The 6,090-nt window shown below is 47.9% G+C and overlaps 2 pseudogenes; both read right to left on the bottom strand.

Moving 5' to 3' along the window:
• LOC148149762 (uncharacterized) overlaps positions 1 to 4,966 on the bottom strand; it is a 9,541-nt pseudogene extending 4,575 nt beyond the window's left edge.
• A 306-nt stretch (positions 4,967 to 5,272) lies between these two features.
• Positions 5,273 to 6,090, bottom strand: part of LOC148149761 (uncharacterized) — a 4,654-nt pseudogene continuing 3,836 nt past the window's right edge.

Raw genomic sequence — 6,090 nt, 5'->3', positions numbered from 1 at the left:
TTTTCTCCCTTTCTCCCCCTCTTTTCCTCCCCCCTCTTTTCTCTCTCCTCGCTCTCTTCCCTCTCGCTCTGTCCCTCTCACTCTCCTCCCTCTCGCTCTCTTCCCTCTCTTCTCTCTTCCTCTCGCTCTCTCTCGCTCTCTCTCTTCCTCCTCTCTCTCTTCTCTCTCTTTTCGTTCTCTCTCTTTTCGCTCTCGCCCTCTCTCTTTTCACTCTCGCTCTCTCTCTTTTCGCTCTCTCTCGTTCTCTCCTCGCTTTCTCTCGCTCGCTCTCTCTCTTTTCCGCTCCGTCACTCTCTCTCTTTTCTCTCTCTCTCTTTTCTCTCTCTCTCTCTTTTCTCTCTCGCTCTCTCTTTTCTCTCTCGCTCTCTCTCTTTCTCTCTCTCTCGCTCTCTCTTTTCTCTCTCGCTCTCTCTCTCTCTTTTCTCTCTCTCTCGCTCTCTCTTTTTCTCTCTCTCTTTCTTTCACTTTCTCTTTCTCTCTCTTTCTCTTTCTCTTTTCTCCCCTTTCTTTCTCTTTTCTCTCTCACTTTTCTTTTCTCTCTCGATTTCTCTTTTCTCTCTCGATTTCTCTTTTCTCTCTCTCTCGCTCTCACGCTCTCTTTTCTCACTCGCTCTCTCTTACTCTCTCTCTATCTCCCTCTATCTCTCTCTATCTCTCTCTATCTCTCTCTATCTCTCTCTATCTCTCTCTCTATCACTCTCTCTCTCTCTATCTCTATCTCTTTTCTCCCTCTCTTTTCTCCCTCTCGCTCTCTCTCGCTCTTTCTTTTCTCTTGCTCTTTTTTCTCTCTCTCTTTCGCTCTCCTCTTTCGCTCTCTTTCTTCTCGCTCTCTCTTTTCGCTCTCTCTCTCTTTTCCACTCTCGCTCTCTCTTTTTCTCTCTCTCTCGCTTCCTCTCGCTTTCTCTCGCTCGCTCTCTCTCTTTTTTGCTCTCTCACTCTCTCTTTTCGTGCTCTCGCTCTCTCTCTTTCGCTCTCTCTTTCTCCTTTCTCTCTCTTTTCTCTTCTCTCTCTTTTCCCTTCTCTCTCTTTTCCCTCTCTCTCTTTTCCCTCTCTCTCTTCTCCCTCACTCTTCTCCCTCACTCTCTCTCCCTCTCTCTTCTCCCTCTCTCTCTCTCTCCCCCTCTCTTTTCTCCCTCTCTTTTCTCCCTCTCTTTTCTGCCTCTCTTTTCTCCCTCTCTTTTCTCCCTCTCGCTCTCGCCTCTCTTCCTCTCGGTCTCTTCCCTCTCGCTCTCTCTCGCTCTCGGCTCTCTCTCGCTTCTCTCTTTCTCTCGCTCTCCCGCTCTTTTTTCTCTCTCTCTCTTTTTGCTCTCTCTCTTTTTGCTCTCACCATCTCTCTTTTCGCTCTCGCTCTTTCTCTTTTCACTCTCTCGCTTCTCTCTCGCTTTCGCTCGCTCGCTCTCTCCCTTTTCGCTCGCTCGCTCTCTCTTTTCGCGCTCTCTCTTTTTACTCTCAGCCCTCTCTCTTTTCGCTCTCCGCTCTCTCTCACTTCTCTCTCACTTTCTCTCGCTCGCTCTCTCTCTTTTCGCTCGCTCACTCTCTCTCTTTTCGCTCTCTCTCTTTTCGCTCTCACCTCTCTCTTTTCGCTCTCTCTCGCTTCTCTCTCTCACTTTTCGCTCGCTCGCTCTCTCTCTTTTCGCTCTCTCTCTCTTCTCCCTCTCTTTTCTCTTCCTCTCGCTCTCTCTTTCTCTCGCTCTCTCTTTCTCTCTTTCTCTCGCTCTCTCGCTCTCTCGCTCTCTCGCTCGCTCTCTCGCTCTCTCGCTCTCTCGCTCTCTCGCTCACTCTCTCGCTCACTCTCCTCGCTCTCTCTTTTCTCCCTCTCTTTTGTCTTCTCTCTTTCTCTCTTTCTCTCGCTCTCTCGCACTCTCTCTTTTCGCTCTCTCTCGCTCTCTCTCTTTTCTCGCTCTCTCTCTCTCTTTTCTCTCGCTCTCTCTGTTTTCTCGCTCTCTTGCTCTTTCTCTCTCTCTCGCTTTCTCTCGCTCGTCTCTCTCTCTCTTTTTGCTCATTCGTTCTCTCTCTCTTTTTGCTCGCTCTCTCTCTCTTTTCGCTCTCGCTGTCGCTCTCTCTTTTCTCTCGCTCTCGCTCTCTCTTTCTCTCTCTCTCTCTTTTCTCTATCTCTCTTCTTTTCTCTCTCTTTCGCTCTCTCTCTTTTCGCCTCTCTCTCACTTTCCTCTCACTTGCTCTCTCTTTTCTCCGCTCACTCTCTTTTCACTCGCTCGCTCTCTCTCTTTTCACTTGCTCGCTCTCTTGCTCTCCTCTCGCTCTCTCTCTCTCTTTTTCACTCCCTCTCTTTTCTCCCTCTCTTTTCTCCCTCTCTTTTCTCTCTCTCCCTCTTTTCCCTCTCTCTCTTTCCCTCTCTCTCTTTTCCTTCTCTCTCTTTTCCCTCTCTCTCTTCCCTCTCTCTCTTTTCCCTCTCTCTCTTTTCCTCTCTCTCTCTTTTCTCTCTCTCTCTTCCCTCTCTTTTCTCCTCTCTTTTCTCCCTCTCTTTTCTCTCTCTCGCTCACGCTCTCTCTAGCTCTCTCTCTTTTTGCTCGCTCTCTATCTCTCTCTTTCTCCCTCTCTTTTCTCCTTTCTCTCTTTCTCTCTTTCTCTGGCGCTCTCTTTCTCGCTTTCTCTCGCTCTCTCGCACTCTCTCTTTTCGCTCTCTCTCTTTTCTCTTCTCGCTCTGTCTCTTTTCTCTGGTCACTCTCTTGCTCTCTCTCTTTTTCTCTCTCTCTCGCTTTCTCTGCTCTCTCTCTCTATTTTTGCTCTCACTCTCTCTTTTCTCTCTCTCTCTCTTTTCTCTCTCTCTCTTTTCTCTCTCTCTTCTCTATCTATCTATCTCTATCTATCTCTCTCTCTCTATCTCTCTCTCTCTATCTCTCTCTCTCTATCTCTCTCTCTATCTCTCTCTTTGCTCTCTTTCTCCTCTCGCTCTCTTTTCTCTCTCTCTTCTCTCTCTCTCTTTTCTCCCTCTCTTGCTCTCACACTCTCGCACTCATCTATTTTGTCTCTCGCTCTCTTTTCTCTCTCGCTCACTTGCTCTCTCTCTCTTTTCTCTCTCGCTCTCTCTCTCTCATTTTGCTCTCTCACTCTCTCTCTTTTCTCTCTCGCTCTCTCTCTTTTCACTCTCTCTCTTTTCTCTCTCTTGCTCTCTCTCTTTTCTCTCTCGCTCTCTTGCTCTCTCTCTTTTCTCTCTCGCTCTCTCTCTTTTCTCTCTCGCTCACTTCTCTCTTGCTTTCTCTCGCTCGCTCTCTCTTTTTGCTCGCTCGCTCTCTCTTTTCGCTCTCACTCTCTCTTTTCTCTCGCTCTCGCTCTCTCTTTTCTCTCTCTCGCTCTCTCTTTTTTTTCTCTCTCTCTCTTTTCTCTCTCTCCCTTTTCTCTCTCTCTCTTTTTTCTCTCTTTTCGCTCTCTCTCTTTTTGCGCTCTCTCTCTCGCTTCTCTCTCGCTTTCTCTCGCTCGCTCTCTCTCTTTTCGCTCGCTCGCTCTCTTGCTCTCTCTCTCTCTCTTTTCACTCTCTCTCTTTTCTCTCTCTTGCTCTCTCTCTTTTCTCTCTCGCTCTCTTGCTCTCTCTCTTTTCTCTCTCGCTCTCTCGCTCTCTCTCTTTTCGCTCTTGCTCTCACTCTCTTTTCGCTCTAACTCTCGCTCTCTCTCTTTTCTCTTTCTCTTTTTTCTCTCTCTCTTTTCTCTCTCTCACTTTTCTCTCTCTTTCTCTCTTTCTCTTTCTCTCTCTCTTTCTCTCTCTCTCTCTCACTTTCTCTCTCTCTTTCTCTCTCTTTCTCTCTTTCTCTCGTTCTCTCTTTCTCTCGTTCTCTCTTTCTCTCGTGCTCTCTTTCTCTCGCGCTCTCTTTCTCTCGTGCTCTCGCGCTCATCTCTTTTCTCTCTCGCTCTCTCTTTTCTTTCTCGCTCTCTTGCTCTCTCTCTTTTCTCTCTCTCTCGCTTCTCTCTTGCTTTCTCTCGCTTGCTCTCTCACTCTCTCTTTTCTCTCTCTCTTCTCTATCTCTCTCTTTTCTCTCTGTCTTTTCTCGATCTCTCTCTTTTCTCTCTCTCTCTCTTTTCTCGAGCTCTCTCTTTTCTCACGCTCTCTCTTTTCTCTATCTCTATCTCTATCTCTCTCCCTCTCTTTTCTCCCTCTTGCTCTCTTTTCTCCTTCTCGCTCTTGCTCTCGCTCTCTCTTTTCTCTCGCTCTCTCGCTCTTTTTTCGCTCTCTCTCTTTTTGCTCTCTCTTTTTTCGCTCTCTCTTTTTTCGCTCTCGCTCTCTCTCTTTACCCTCTCTCTCTTCGTTCGCTCGCTCTCTCTCTTTTCGCTCGCTCGCTCTCTCTTTTCTCTCGCTCTCCCGCTCTTTTCTCTCTCTCTCTTTTCGCTCTCTCTCTTTTTGCGCTCGCCCTCTCTCTTTTCGCTCTCGCTCTCTCTTTTCGCTCTCTCTCGCTTTCGCTCGCTCGCTCTCTCCCTTTTCGCTCGCTCGCTCTCTTTTCTCTCTCTCTCTCTTTTCGCTCTCTCTCTTTTTGCTCTCGCCCTCTCTCTTTTCGCTCTCACTCTCTCTCTTTTCGCTCTCTCTCACTTCTCTCTCGCTTTCTCTCGATCGGTCTCTCTCTTTTCGCTCGCTCGCTCCTCTCTTTTCGCTCTCTCTCTTTTCGCTCTCGCCCTCTCTCTTTTCGCTCGCTTGCTCTCTCTCTTTTCGCTCTCTCTCTCTCTCCGCTCTCTCTCTCTTTTCTCCCTCTCTTTTCTCTTTCTATCGCTCTCTCTTTCTCTCGCTCTCTCTCTTTTCTTCCTCTCTTTTGTCTTTCTCTCTTTCTCTCTTTCTCTCGCTCTCTCGCACTCTCTCTTTTCGCTCTCTCTCGCTCTCTCTCTTTTCTAGCTCACTCTCTCTCTTTTCTCTCGCTCTCTTGCTCTCTCTTTTCTCGCTCTCTTGCTCTCTCTCTTTTCTCTCTCTCTCGCTTTCTCTCGCTCTCTCTCTTTGCTTGCTCGCTCTCTTTTTGCTCGCTCGCTCTCTCTCTCTCTTTTCGCTCTCGCTGTCGCTCTCTCTTTTCTCTCGCTCTCGCTCTCTCTTTTCTCTCTCTCTTTTTTCTCTATCTCTCTCTTTTCTCTCTCTTTTCGCCTTCTCTCTCACTTTCTCTCGCTTGCTCTCTCTGTCTTTTCTCTCGCTCACTCTCTTTTTACTCACTCGCTCTCTCTCTCTCTTCGCTCTCGCTGTCGCTCTCTCTCTCTTTTCGCTCTCGCTGTCGCTCTCTCTTTTCTCTCGCTCTCGCTCTCTCTTTTCTCTCTCTCTCTCTTTTCTCTATCTCTCTCTCTCTTTTCACTCTCTCTCTTTTCGCCTTCTCTCTCGCTTGCTCTCTCTTTTCTCTCGCTCACTCTCTTTTCACTCGCTCGCTCTCTTGCTCTCTCGCTCTCTCTCTCTCTCTTTTCGCTCTCTCTCTTTTCTCCCTCTCTTTTCACTCTCTTTTCCCTCTCTCTCTTCTCCCTCTCTCTCTTTTCCCTCTCTCTCTTTTCTCTCTCTTTTTTCTCTCTCTCTCTTCCCTCTCTTTTCTCCCTCTCTTTTCTCCCTCTCGCTCGCGTTCTCTCTTGCTCTCTCTCTTTTTGCTCGCTCTCTCTCTCTTTTCTCCCTCTCTTTTCTCCTTCTCTCTTTCTCTCTTTCTCTGGCGCTCTCTTTCTCGCTTTCTCTCGCTCTCTCGCACTCTCTCTTTTCGCGCTCTCTCTTTTCTCTCTCGCTCTCTTGCTCTCTCTCTCTTTTCTCTCTCTCGCTTTCTCTCGCTCACTCTCTCTCTCTCTTTTTGCTCTCGCTCTCGCTCTCTCTTTTCTCTCTCTCGCTCTCTCTTTCTTTTCTCTCTCTCTCTCACTTTTCTCTTTCTCTTTTCTCTATCTATCTCTATCTATCTATCTCTATCTATCTCTCTCTCTCTATCTCTCTCTCTATCTCTCTCTCTATCTCTCTCTCGCTCTCTCTCTCGCTCTCTCTCTCTCGCTCTCTCTCTCGCTCTCTTTTCTCTCTCTCTCTCTTTTCTCCCTCTCTTGCTCTCACGCTCTCGCGCTCATCTATTTTCTCTCTCGCTCTCTTTTCTCTCTCGCTCTCTTGCTCTCTCTCTTTTCTCTCTCGCTCTCTTGCTCTCTCGCTTC

The sequence above is a fragment of the Chiloscyllium plagiosum genome, unplaced genomic scaffold (genome assembly GCF_037043375.1).
Source record: "Chiloscyllium plagiosum isolate Xiang-an unplaced genomic scaffold, Cpla_swu_hap1 HiC_scaffold_6, whole genome shotgun sequence".
In the NCBI taxonomy this organism is placed as follows: domain Eukaryota; kingdom Metazoa; phylum Chordata; class Chondrichthyes; order Orectolobiformes; family Hemiscylliidae; genus Chiloscyllium; species Chiloscyllium plagiosum.
Note: the sequence above shows the minus strand (reverse complement) of the source record. Positions and strands in the feature narration are given on the sequence as shown.